The sequence below is a fragment of the Oncorhynchus clarkii genome, chromosome 1 (assembly GCF_045791955.1).
Source record: "Oncorhynchus clarkii lewisi isolate Uvic-CL-2024 chromosome 1, UVic_Ocla_1.0, whole genome shotgun sequence".
NCBI lineage: Eukaryota > Metazoa > Chordata > Actinopteri > Salmoniformes > Salmonidae > Oncorhynchus > Oncorhynchus clarkii.
In genome coordinates this window covers 52,619,213-52,633,913 of record NC_092147.1, presented here as the reverse complement: position 1 = coordinate 52,633,913, position 14,701 = coordinate 52,619,213, and the positions used below count along the sequence as shown (strand labels likewise).

The 14,701-nt window shown below is 42.0% G+C and overlaps 1 protein-coding gene across 1 annotated transcript in view; it reads left to right on the top strand.

Annotated features, from left to right (window-relative positions):
- LOC139408823 (PHD finger protein 21A-like) overlaps positions 1–14,701 on the top strand; it is a 113,527-nt gene that overhangs the window by 90,076 nt on the left and 8,750 nt on the right. The gene's annotated exons all lie outside the window — the stretch shown is intronic.

Below are 14,701 nucleotides of genomic sequence, written 5' to 3'. Positions count from 1 at the left end.
GGGTTCAATCAGTACCACTGTTCCTCTTGAAACACAGCAAGTTGAGCAGTCTTCATCACTGAAGCTCCTGCCAAACGTTCCCCAACAATCAACTCTCTTTCAATGTCACTGAAATCTCTTCTTCTAGCCATGGTAGCCAAAGTAATGGGCAAGTGAGCCTGCCCAGCATTTTTATACTTGACCCTAAGCATGGTGGGATGTTAATTGCTTAATTAACTCAGGAACCACACCTGTGTGGAAGCATCTGCTTACTTTGTATCCCTCATTTACTCAAGTGTTTCCTTTATTTTGGCAGTTCCCTGTACATGTTAATATGGATTCCTGAGCTGGCCTATATTTGATGCTTGTATGTTCTAATCTATTCAATGTAAATGGTACGAAATGCTGTGAGTTTCTCTCTCACACACCACACAACTTTTCTGCTGATACCTCTTTGCTTGCTGGCTGAATCCTGCGCAGGGACACTTAAGCATGAAACACACAAGAATCTCACTGTCGATAGACTGCCAATAGGTACGTATCACAGTGAGAGGCCATTCCTTCTCTTGCTAGAACAAAACTGGTACGAGCTGCGTGCCGTCCTGTTATCTACGAACATGCCTTTTCTACTTGTAGAATTGCAATTCTTGGCAGTGGCCAACAACTTGAATTTGAGCGAAACATTCTAAAATGTATTAAATAAGAAATATGTCTTCAGCGATCTGCACACAATACCCCATAATGACAAACAAAAACAGGTTTTTAGAAATGTTTCAAAAATTAAAAAAACATAAATACCTTATTTACATAACTATTCAGACCCTTTGCTATGAGACTCAAAATTTAGTTCAGGTGCATCTTGTTTCCATTGATCTGTGGTAAATTCTGTTGATTGGACATGATCTAAATAAGGTCCCACAGTTGACAGTGCATGTCAGAGCAAAAACCAAGCAATGAGGTCGTCCATAGAAATTGCCCGTAGACCTCTGAGACAGGATTGTGTCGATGCACATATCTGGGAAAGGGTACCAATAAATTGCTGCAGCATTGAATGACCCAAGAACACAGTGGCCTCCATCATTCTTAAATGGAAGCTGGCTGCCTGGCCAAACTGAGCAATTGGGGGAGAAGGGCCTTGGTCAGGGAGGCCTTTATGGTAGAGTGGCCAGACGGAAGCCCCTCCTCAGTAAAAGGCACATGACAGCCCGCTTGGAGTTGCCAAAAGGCACTTAAGTGACTCTCAGACCATGAGAAACAAGATTGTCTCATCTGATGAAACCAAGATTAAACTCTTTAGCCTGGAATGCCAAGTGTCACATCTGGAGGAAACCTGGCACCATCCCTACGGTGAAGCATGGTGGTGGCAGCATCATGCTGTGGGCATGTTTTTCAGCGGCAGGGACTGGGAGACTAGTAAGGATCGAGGGAAAGATGAACAGAGAAAAGTACAGAGATCCTTGAAGAAAACCTGCTCCAGAGCGCTAAGGACCTCAGACTGGGGTGAAGGTTCACTTTTCAACAGGACAACGGGCCTAAGCACACAGCCAAGACAACTCAGGAGTGGCTTCGGGACAAGTCTCTTAATGTCCTGGAGTTGCCCAGCCAGAGCCCGGACTTTCTATTCTGACCTCGAAGACTTGATTATAAAGGCCACTTTTTCTTTATCCCGAGTGAGCTCCTGAGGTTACACACACACACACCACTGACCAAAAAGTTATTTTGTTGGCATTTACGTATGTCCCCATTACCAGGAAAACATAATCAAAACCTATTTCTTTAATTTACTTGCTGTGCTGTTTCGTTGTTCATTTGTCGTTTCATTCTGAACCAGGATTTCTAGGGAACACTGTTTGGGTCTTTGCATGTCAAAAAAGTTACATGTCAAATAAGCTTGTTGACCAATCAGGACCTGAATATGACTGTCACATAATAATTTAACGAGTTCATAATTTTTTTTAACATAGTGTAATCAATGTGTAATAACTATCACTTGTATTTCATATGTCACAACGATTTATCGATACGTATGCTAGGAGAGTTGTCTCGCACACCTACAGTGCTGGTCATAAAAAAAGCTAGCTAGCTCATGGATGCAAACAATGTTCTTCCCGAAAAACATAGCAAAACGACAATCTGTTTCAGTAGGTATAGTTAGCTAACAAACTTTATAGCTAGGTGTCATCATCTAAAATGACCCTAATTTATAAGACCGTTCTTATTTGATTATTAATGGTGGTCGGACCCATCTTTGTGAAGCTAGCCACAATAAGGATTAGCCACAATAGGGGAATTTGCGGTTAGCCTTCAAAATAAAAGTATGTAATTGACAGTGATGCAAATAAATACAAATAGTAGAATTATGCCATTATTAAATAGATCATGCTAAACGAGGTTGGAATGTTGTTTCTATGAAATCAACAAAAGACAATTAGTTAATATGACAAAAATATGTTGAAATCACACTGGATTTATTATACTTTAGAATTGCGTTAGGGTCATACTTCTTTCACTGTACAGCCTTACCTATGGATTGTGGATCAATGACATGGCGTATCAGTCTTCTCAGTGACACCCAGAGAACATTAGCGTCGTAGCTCTTTTTGCGGGACTCTGAAACAACTGTGAATTGAGCAACATTTATTGGCAACCTATGTGTATTGAACATTATTCCAGAGGATGTTTTGGAGTCTGATAACTCTGATGAGGACGTTGGGAAAAAATATCTTGGGTAATGAGTAGACTGATATATTTAATTGATCCCCAATCCTTAGCTAAAGCTGTACAGTTTAATATGAATGTCAATACACACAATAGGCTGACTGGGGAGGTGATTTCACAGAATCACAGTCCTGCGATAAGAGCTACAACGCTAATATTTGCGTAAACTCTTCACAGTTGTGTTCTGTGGGTGTCACCGAGTAGACTGATACCCCATTTCATTGATTCACATTCTGACCTTGTTTAACATTATCTAGTCTAAATATGCCATGATTCCACCAATTGTAACCTTCTGCATCACTTTCAAAGAAGTACTTTTATTTTGAAGACAAGCCTCAAATTCCACTATCAAATCAAATCAAATGTATTTCTATAGCCCTTCGTACATCAGCTGATATCTCAAAGTGCTGTACAGAAACCCAGCCTAAAACCCCAAACAGCAAGCAATGCAGGTGTAGAAGCACGGTGGCTAGGAAAAACTCCCTAGAAAAGCCAAAACCTAGGAAGAAACCTAGAGAGGAACCAGGCTGTGGGGTGACCAGTCCTCTTCTGGCTGTGCCGGGTGGAGATTATAACAGAACATGGCCAAGATGTTCAAATGTTCATAAATGACCAGCATGGTTAAATAATAATAATCACAGGCAGAACAGTTGAAACTGGAGCAGCAGCACGGCCAGATGGACTGGGGACAGCAAGGATTCATCATGCCAGGCAGTCCTGAGGCATGGTCCTAGGGCTCAGGTCCTCCGAGAGAGAGAAAGAAAGAGAGAAAGAGAGAATTAGAGAGAGCATACTTAAATTCACACAGGACACCGGATAGAACAGGAGAAGTACTCCAGATATAACAAACTGACCCTAGCCCCCCGACACAAACTACTGCAGCATAAATACTGGAGGCTGAGACAGGAGGGGTCAGGTGACACTGTGGCCCCATCCGATGATACCCCCGGACAGCGCCAAACAGGAAGGATATAACCCCACCCACTTTGCCAATGCACAGCCCCCACACCACTAGAGGGATATCTTCAACCACCAACTTACCATCCTGAGACAAGGCCGAGTATAGCCCACAAAGATCTCCGCCACGGCACAACCCAAGGGGGGGGGGGGGTGGAGCCAGCCCAGACTGGAAGATCATGTCAGTGACTCAACCCACTCAAGTGACGCACCCCTCCTAGGGACGGCATGAAAGAGCACCAGTAAGCCAGTGACTCAGCCCCTGTAATAGGGTTCGAGGCAGAGAATCCCAGTGGAAAGAGGGGAACCGGCCAGGCAGAGACAGCAAGGGCGGTTCGTTGCTCCAGAGCCTTTCCGTTCACCTTCACACTCCTGGGCCAGACTACACTCAATCATATGACCAACTGAAGAGATGAGTCTTCAGTAAAGACTTAAAGGTTGAGACCGAGTTTGCGTCTCTCACATGGGTAGGCAGACCATTACATAAAAATGGAGCTCTATAGGAGAAAGCCCTGCCTCCAGCTGTTTGCTTAGAAATTCTAGGGACAATTTGGAGGCCTGCGTCTTGTGACCGTAGCGTACGTGTAGGTATGTACAGCAGGACCAAATCAGAGAGCGAGGTAGGAGCAAGCCCATGTAATGCTTTGTAGGTTAGCAGTAAAACCTTGAAATCAGCCCTTGCCTTGACATGAAGCCAGTGTAGGTAGGCTAGCACTGGAGTAATATGATCACATTTTTTGGTTCTAGTCAGGATTCTAGCAGCCGTATTTAGCACTAACTGAAGTTTATTTAGTGCTTTATCCGGGTAGCCGGAAAGTAGAGCATTGCAGTAGTCTAACCTAGAAGTAACAAAAGCATGGATTAATTTTTCTGCATAATTTTTGGACGGAAAGTTTCAGATTTTTGCAATGTTACGTAGATGGAAAAAAGCTGTCCTTGAAACAGTCTTGATATGTTCGTCAAAAGAGAGATCAGGGTCCAGAGTAACGCAGAGGTCCTTCAGTTTTATTTGAGACGACTGTACAACCATTAAGAATAATTGTCAGATTCAACAGAAGATATCTTTGTTTCTTGGGACCTAGAACAAGCATCTCTGTTTTGTTCGAGTTTAAAAGTAGAAAGTTTGCAGCCATCCATTTCCTTATGTCTGAAACACAGGCTTCTAGCGAGTGCAATATTGGAGCTTCACCATGTTTCATTGAAATGTACAGCTGTGTGTTTCATCCGCATAGCTGTGAAAGTTAACATTATGTTTTCGAATGACATCCCCAAGAGGTAAAATATATAGTGAAAACAATAGTGGTCCTAAAACGGAACCTTGAGGAACACCACAATTTACAGTTGATTTGTCAGAGGACAAACCATTCACAGAGACAAACTGATATCTTTCCGACAGATAAGATCTAAACCAGATCAGAACTTGTCTTTGTAGACCAATTTGGGTTTCCAATCTCTCCAAAAGAATGTGGTGATTGATGGTATCAAAAGCAGCACTAAGGTCTAGGAGCACGAGGACAGATGCAGAGCCTCGGTCTGATGCCATTAAAAGGTAATTTACCACCTTCACAAGTGCAGTCTCAGTGCTATGATGGGGTCTAAAACCAGACTGAAGCATTTTGTATACATTGTTTGTCTCCAGGAAGCCAGTCAGTTGCTGCGCAACAGCCTTTTCTAAAAATGTTGAGAGGAATGGAAGATTCGATATAGGCCGATTTAGTTTTTAATATTTTCTGGGTCAAGGTTTGGCTTTTTCAAGAGTGGCTTTATTACTGCCACTTTTAGTGAGTTTGGTACACATCCGGTGGATAGAGAGCCGTTTAAAATGTTCAACATAGGAGAGCCAAGCACAGGAAGCAGCTCTTTCAGTAGTTTAGTTGGAATAGGGTCCAGTATGCAGCTTGAAGGTTTAGAGGCCATGATTATTTTCCTCATTGTGTCAAGAGATATAGTACTAAAACACATGAGTGTCTCTCTTGATCCTAAGTCCTGGCAGAGTTGTGCAGACTCAGGACAACTGAGCTTTGAAGGAATACGCAGATTTAAAGAGGAGTCCGTAATTTGCTTTCTAATAATCATGATCTTTTCCTCAAAGAAGTTCATGAATTTATTACTGCTGAAGTGAAAGCCATCCTCTCTTGGGGAATGCTGCTTTTTAGTTAGCTTTGCCACAGTATCAAAAAGGAATTTCGGATTGTTCTTATTTTCCTCAATTAAGTTTGAAATTTAGGATGATCGAGCAGCAGTAAGGGCTCTTCGATACTGCACGGTACTGTCTTTCCAAGCTAGTCGGAAGACTTACAGTTTGGTGTGGCGCCATTTCCTTTCCAATTTTCTGGAAGCTTGCTTCAGAGCTCGGGTATTTTCTCTGTACCAGGGAGCTAGTTTCTTATGAGAAATGTTTTTAGTTTTTAGGGGTGCAACTACATCTAGGGTATTGCGCAAGGTTAAGTTGAGTTCCTCAGTTAGGTGGTAAACTGATTTTTGTCCTCTGATGTCCTTGGGTAGACAGAGGGAGTTTGGAAGGACATCAAGGAATCTTTGTGTTGTCTGCGAATTTATAGCACAACTTTTGATGTTCCTTCTTTGGGGTCTGAGCAGATTATTTGTTGCAATTGCAAACGTAATAAAATGGTGGTCCGATAGTCCAGGATTATGAGGAAAAACATTAAGATCCACAACATTTATTCCATGGGACAAAACTAGGTCCAGAGTATGACTGTGACAGTGAGTAGGTCCAGAGACATGTTGGACAAAACCCACTGAGTCGATGATGGCTCCGAAAGCCTTTTGGAGTGGGTCTGTGGACTTTTCCATGTGAATATTAAAGTCACCAAAGATTAGAATATTATCTGCTATGACTACAAGATCCGATAGGAATTCAGGGAACTCAATGAGGAACGCTGTAATATGGCCCAGGAGGCCTGTAAACAGTGATTGAGAAGGCTGCATAGATTTCATGACTAGAAGCTCAAAAGACAAAAACGTCATCATTTTTTTTTTGTAAATTGAAATTTGCTATCGTAGATGTTAGCAACACCTCCGCCTTTGCGGGATGCATGGGGGATATGGTCACTAGTGTAGCCAGGAGGTGAGGCCTCATTTATAACAGTAAATTCATCAGGCTTAAGCCATGTTTCAGTCAGGCCAATCACATCAAGATTATGATCAGTGATTAGTTAATTGACTATAATTGCCTTTGAAGTAAGGGATCTAACATTAAGTAGCCCTATTTTGAGATGTGAGGTATCATGATCTCTTTCAATAATGACAGGAATGGAGGAGGTCTTTATCCTAGTGAGATTGCTAAGGCGAACACTGCCATGTTTAGTTTTGCCCAACCTAGGTCGAGGCACAGACACGGTCTCAATGGGGATAGCTGAGCTGACTACACTGACTGTGCTAGTGGCAGACTCCACTATGCTGGCAGGCTGGCTAACAGCCTGCTGCCTGGCCTGCACCCTATTTCATTGTGGAGCTAGAGGAGTTAGAGCCCTGTCTATGTTGGTAAATAAGATGAGATCACCCCTCCAGCTAGGGTGGAGTCCGTCACTCCTCAGCAGGTCAGGCTTGGTCCTGTTTGTGGGTGAGTCCCAGAAAGAGGGCCAATTATCTACAAATTCTATCTTTTGGGAGGGGCAGAAAACAGTTTTCAACCAGCGATTGAGTTGTGAGACTCTGCTGTAGAGCTGATCACTCCCCCTAACTGGGAGGGGGCCAGAGACAATTTCTCGATGCCGACACATCTTACTAGCTGATTTACACCCTGAAGCTATGTTGCGCTTGGTGATCTCTGACTGTTTCATCCTAACATTGTTGGTGCCGACGTGGATAACAATATCTCTATACTCTCTACACTCGCCAGTTTTTTCTTTAGCCAGCACCATCTTCAGATTAGCCTTAACGTCGGTAGCCATGCCCCCTGGTAAACAGTGTATGATCGCTGGATGATTCGTTTTAAGTCTAATACTGCGGGTAATGGAGTCGACAATGACTAGAGTTTTCAATTTGTCAGAGCTAATGATGGGAAGCTTCGGCGTCTCAGACCCCGTAACAGGAGGAGTAGAGACAAGAAGGCTCGGCCTCTGACTCCGACTCGTTGCTTACAGTGCCTTGCGAAAGTATTCGGCCCCCTTGAACTTTGCGACCTTTTGCCACATTTCAGGCTTCAAACATAAAGATATAAAAATGTATTTTTTTGTGAAGAATCAACAACAAGTGGGACACAATCATGAAGTGGAACGACATTTATTGGATATTTCAAACTTTTTTAACAAATCAAAAACTGAAAAATTGGGCGTGCAAAATTATTCAGCCCCCTTAAGTTAATACTTTGTAGCGCCACCTTTTACAGCTGTAAGTCGCTTGGGGTATGTCTCTATCAGTTTTGCACATCGAGAGACTGACATTTTTTCCCATTCCTCCTTGCAAAACAGCTCGAGCTCAGTGAGGTTGGATGGAGAGCATTTGTGAACAGCAGTTTTCAGTTCTTTCCACAGATTCTCGATTGGATTCAGGTCTGGACTTTGACTTGGCCCTTCTAACACCTGGATATGTTTATTTTTGAACCATTCCATTGTAGATTTTGCTTTATGTTTTGGATCATTGTCTTGTTGGAAGACAAATCTCCGTCCCAGTCTCAGGTCTTTTGCAGACTCCATCAGGTTTTCTTCCAGAATGGTCCTGTATTTGGCTCCATCCATCTTCCCATCAATTTTAACCATCTTCCCTGTCCCTGCTGAAGAAAAGCAGGCCCAAACCATGATGCTGCCACCACCATGTTTGACAGTGGGGATGGTGTGTTCAGCTGTGTTGCTTTTACGCCAAACATAACGTTTTGCATTGTTGCCAAAAAGTTCAATTTTGGTTTCATCTGACCAGAGCACCTTCTTCCACATGTTTGGTGTGTCTCCCAGGTGGCTTGTGGCAAACTTTAAACGACACTTTTTATGGATATCTTTAAGAAATGGCTTTCTTCTTGCCACTCTTCCATAAAGGCCAGATTTGTGCAATATACGACTGATTGTTGTCCTATGGACAGAGTCTCCCACCTCAGCTGTAGATCTCTGCAGTTCATCCAGAGTGATCATGGGCCTCTTGGCTGCATCTCTGATCAGTCTTCTCCTTGTTTGAGCTGAAAGTTTAGAGGGACGGCCAGGTCTTGGTAGATTTGCAGTGGTCTGATACTCCTTCCATTTCAATATTATCGCTTGCACAGTGCTCCTTGGGATGTTTAAAGCTTGGGAAATCTTTTTGTATCCAAATCCGGCTTTAAACTTCTTCACAACAGTATCTCGGACCTGCCTGGTGTGTTCCTTGTTCTTCATGATGCTCTCTGCGCTTTTAACGGACCACTGAGACTATCACAGTGCAGGTGCATTTATACAGAGACTTGATTACACAAAGGTGGATTGTATTTATCATCATTAGTCATTTAGGTCAACATTGGATCATTCAGAGATCCTCACTGAACTTCTGGAGAGAGTTTGCTGCACTGAAAGTAAAGGGGCTGAATAATTTTGCACGTCCAATTTTTCAGTTTTTGATTTGTTAAAAAAGTTTGAAATATCCAATAAATGTCGTTCCACTTCATGACTGTGTCCCACTTGTTGTTGATTTTTCACAAAAAAATACAGTTTTATATCTTTATGTTTGAAGCCTGAAATGTGGCAAAAGGTCACAAAGTTCAAGGGGGCCGAATACTTTCGCAAGGCACTGTAATGGGGAAAACCGGTTGAAAGTTTCTGTCAGGCTGAATGAGCGACACCGGTTGAGCATTCCTACAGCATTTCCCTCCAGAAACCGTGAGAAAGTTGTCCGGCTGCGGGGACCGTGCGAGGGGATTTATACTAACGTTACTATCTGTACTTACTGGTGGCACAGACGCTGTTTCATCCTTTCCTACACTGAAATTACCCTTGCCTAACGATTGCGTCTGAAGCTGGGCTTGTTCTCCTGTATATTATGAGTACAGCGACTGCAATTAGAAGGCATCATGTTAATGTTACTACTTAGCTTCGGCTGTTGGAGGTCCTGACGAACCATGTCCAGATAAAGCGTCGGGAGTGAAAAAGTTGAATGAAAAAAAAAGTTGCCTAATCCTCATTGTGGCTAGCTTCACAACACATAACCCAGTCCGGTCGAGCCTCACTAGCCAGATGAAGCTAGCAGGCAGCTTATTACGTTAACTTTGGGCAACAGGGTTAAGTAGCTGGCTAGCTATTTATTTTCATGAACTGAAGTTCAATTAGGAGAACAACAAGTGGCAACACCTACCTAATACTTAATCACAAGGATTCCTTAATCATTGCTAAGAATAATGAAAATGACTGCAGTTTCTACTGGTCATTGTTTTCAGGCTGGTTGTATTGGTGCTAGCTAGGTACCAAGCTAAAGCTAGTTAGCTACCCCAGAGGTTGCGTTCAAACAAATAATGCTTTATTACCAACGTGGTATTGTAATACATCGTTCGAGGCCGGTGTTTGCTTGTTTGCAGACAGTGCTACTGCTTTGACAGTGCTACTGATAGTAGTGGTGGCGCTTGGCTTGCACGTGCAAATTCAGAACACATAACATTCTATAAAAAGAACTGTGTTATTTGACGTGTCAAAAGCTTATTTAACACGTTAAATAGTGTTATTGTCAAATAGTGTTATTTTACATGTATCTTTTTTGACATGCAAAGACCCAAACGGCGTTCCATAGTATGTCGTGAAGCTAATAACAGTGACGCTACCTGTGTAACTCCAGTAGGGCAACATCTGAAAAATAGCGCACTTGGTAGCGTGTACCGGTGCTCAACCAGTCGGTCGAGAACGGTTGATTGTCAAGGGCATTGTATTCAAATATCTTGGCCTTAATGGATTTTGCCTTTGAGCTGTCTCGCTGAAATGTTCTTACTCTTTCAAATGACTGCTCGATTTGTTGACTGCTCGATCCACACAGCAGAAATTGTCAGACATTGTCATAGGTTAGGAATTCTGTGTTGCACTTGTAGCGCAAAATTTTATGTGGCGTCATTACGTCATCTACCTACGTTATATAGGTATGCACGTCAGCTTTGACATCGGTTTTGCACATCGGCGCTACACTAGACATCGGGCCGAGACTGATGTTGGCATTTTTAGCTAATATCGGCCGATTCCAATATGTTCACCGATATATTGTGCATCCCTATTAAAAATAATGTAATTGAACTTAGCTGAATAAAATAAAATATATTATCCCCATTAAGGAGCGAGTAAGCATATGAAATGGCTAAGTTGAGCGTAAACGTGAGCTTTTGAAACAGGTCCTATATGCTAGATTTTGAGTTTTTTGGCAACTTTAGTTGGGAATGTCTAAAAAAGCTTGCGCACTGTTCCTTGCCTCAGGCTGCACATGCTGTTCTCTCAAGTGATGATATCTTCAGCCATCAGACTGTTCTCAATTGAATCTTGGCCTTTACTAATATGTAACATTTGTTTCTGTTTAGGATGGCCCATTACCAAATGGGCAGGAACATGGGGAATAAAACATGTCATCCTTATGCACGCAAATAGCTTTTTCAATCATGCCTGGTAGGCAACGTTTATTTCACTCCACCCATCAACCACTGAGTAGCCTGCAGCCTCTCGCTGCGGGACAAAAAAGACTATAACAATTCTCCGTCTTAAAGTTTATCGTTTATTTGTGTATTAGGGTACCTAAGATTTGATTATAAACATTGATTGACTTGTTTGGATAAGTTTATTGGTAACGTTTGGGATTCATTTTGTATGCATTTTGAAGGAAGGAAACCGAGTGGATTATTGACTGAAGCGCGCCAGCTAAACTGAGTTTTTATGGATATAAAGAATGACTTTATCGAAATAAAAGGACTATTTGTAATGTAACTGGGACCTTTTGGAGTGCCAACAGAAGATGATCTTCAAAGGTAAGGCATATATTATATCGCTATTTCTGACTTTCGTGTCGCAACTCCCTGGTTGAAAATGATTTGTTATGCATTTGTGTGCTTTGCACTGTCCTCAGATAATCACATGGTTTGCTTTCGCCGTAAAGCCTTTTTGAAATCTGACACGGCAGCTGGATTAACTTCTTGGCGCACCCATCCCGTTATAACAGGATCATTTTCATCAACATCCGCTGAACTGCAGAGCGCCAAATTCTAATTAAATTTTCATGAAATCACAAGTGCAATATAGCAAAACACAGCTTAGCTTGTTGTTAATCCACCTGGCGTGTCAGATAAAAAAAAATTAAAAGCTTTACAGCGAAAGCAAACAAAGCGTTTATGTGAGGACATCTCTCTCAGCAGACAAAACATTACCAACAGCTAGCAGCAAAGTCAGAAAAGCAATAAAATGAATCGCTTACCTTTGAGGATCTTCGGATGTTTGCACTCAGTTACACTCCCAGTTACACAATAAATGTTCTGTTTGTTCGATAAAGATTATTTTTATATCCAAAAACCTCCATTTGGTTGGCGCGTATTGTTTAGTAATCCACAGGCTCGTGCAGGTCATGACGGGCAGACGAAAATTCCAAATAGTATCCGTAAAGTTCATATAAACATGTCAAACGTTTTTTATAATCAATCCTCAGGTTGTTTTTACGATAATATTTAAACCGGACCGTAGCTTTTTCAATAGGAGAGAGAGAAAAAATGTCTGCTCCAAGCTGTTGCGCATGCAAAACTCTGGTGCAAGCCATCCACTGACCCGATGTAATCGTTCGTGCTCATTTTTCAGAATAAAAGGCTGAAACTATATCTAAAGACTGTTCACACCATGTGGAAGCCATAGGGAAAGGAATCTGGTTGATATCCCTTTAAATGGAGGGAAGGCATGCAATGGAACAGGGAGTTTTCAAAATAAGAGGCACTTATTTTCCTCGGGTTTTCGCCTGCAATATCAGTTCTGTTATACTCATAGACAATATTTTGACAGTTTTGGAAACTTTAGAGTGTTTTCTATGCATATTCTAGCTTCTGGACCTGAGAAATAGGCAGTTTCATTTGGGTAAGTTTTTCATCCAAACATCAAAATACTGCCCCCTACACTCAACAGGTTAACAACAAGTTAAGCTTTATTTTGATATATTGCACTTGTGATTTCATGAAAGTTTAATATTTATAGTAATTTAATTTGAATTTGGTGCTCTGCAATTTCACCGGAAGGTGTCGAAATAATCCGCAAGATGTTAAGGTGGACTGGTATAATAATACAGTCCACACTTAAAGGCGATACTAGAATTTGTATTTTTAATTCTAGACCATGGGTGGGCAACTCCAGTCCTTGAGGGCCTGATTGGTGTCACTTTTTCTCCATCCCTAGCAAACACAGCTGATTAATCAAATTGAATTCTAAACTGAAGATCATGATTAGGTAATTATTGGAGTCAGGTGTGTTAGCTGGAACTGGGGCAAAACTGTGACACCAATCAGGCACTCAAGGACTGGAATTGCCCAGCTCTGGCATAGACCATGGGTCACCAACCTTTTCTAGCATGAGAGCTACTATAAAAAAAATGTTACATGTCGCGAGCTACAATTTCTTCATTTTTTTTATAGCTTTCAAAGTCTAGCTAGTTCTCCTCTCCCCTTCCGGGTCCTTTCTGTCAATATACCTGGTAAAATAATGGTTAATAAACAACTGCAAAGGGGCCCTATAAAATCTGTAAATTTCCCAAATTATGTAAAAAAAATGTCACTCTTAAAATTACAATTGTTCATAGAAAACCAATGAAATTGGATGTTCTGAGTCCACGTCAAATCTTAAATCACATCGGTATCTAAAATGGAGCCGGAAGAAATGGCAGCAGTTTTACGGACGTCTAACCAGTTGTGCTATTATGTGGGGTTTTTTGCTTTATTTGTAACTTATTTTGTACATAATGTTTCTGCCACCATATCTTGCGGCAAAAAAATAATTTCTGGATATCAGGACAGCGATCACTCCTCGGATTAGATTTTTTCTTCAACAAGCAGGAAGCACAGGACATACTGCGAACACCCAACAAGGCCGACATCCCCGTTATTGGAAAGAGAGACGCAGGTACAGAGGAAACAGAGTCGGGTGCCTCGTAAGGATCCGTAGAAGGCGAGTGGGAAAGCTTCCGTTACCGTCAATATTACTCGCCAAAGTACAATCATTGGAAAATTAATAAGACGAGGTACGATCACAAATATCCTACCAACGGGACATCAAAAACTGTAGCATCTTATGTCTCATGGAATCGTGGCTGAATGATGACATGGACATTCAGCTAGAAGGATATACGCTGCACCGGCTAGATACAACAGCACACTCCGGTAAGACGAGGGAGGGGCATATGGTCCGTGCATATTTGTAAACAACAGCTGGTGCACAAAATCTAAGGAAGTGTCTAGATTTTGCTTGCCTGAAGTAGAGTTTCTTTTGGTAAACTGTAGACCACACTATTTGCCAAGAGAGTTTTCATCTATACTTTTCGTAGATGTTTATTTACCATCGCAGATGGACACTGAGTGCGGTCTTAGTGCCAGTCAGCTGTATAAGGTAATAAGCAAACAGGAAACCACTCACCCAGAGGCGGCGCTCCTAGTGTCCGGGAAGTTTAATGCAGGGAAACTTAAACACAGAGACGCATACAAAGCTCTTCCTCACCCTCCATTTGGTAAATCTGACCACAATTCTATTCTCCTGATTCCTGCTTACAAGCAAACATTAAAGCAAGAAGCACCAGTGACTCGGTCTATAAAAAAGTGGTCAGATGAAGCAGATGCTAAACTACAGGACTGTTTTGCTATCACAGACTGGAATATGTTCCGGGATTCTTCACTGGCTTTATCAATAAGTACATCGAGGACGTCATCCCCAAAGTGATTGTGCGTACATACCCCATCCAGAAGCCATGGATTACAGGCAACATTCGCACTGAGCTAAAAGGTAGAGCTGCCGCTTTCAAGGTGCGGGACTCTAACCCGGAAGCTTATAAGAAATCCTGCTATGCCCTCTGACGAACCATCAAACAGGCAAAGCTCCAATACAGGGCTAAGATTGAATCGTACTACACCGGCTCCAATGCT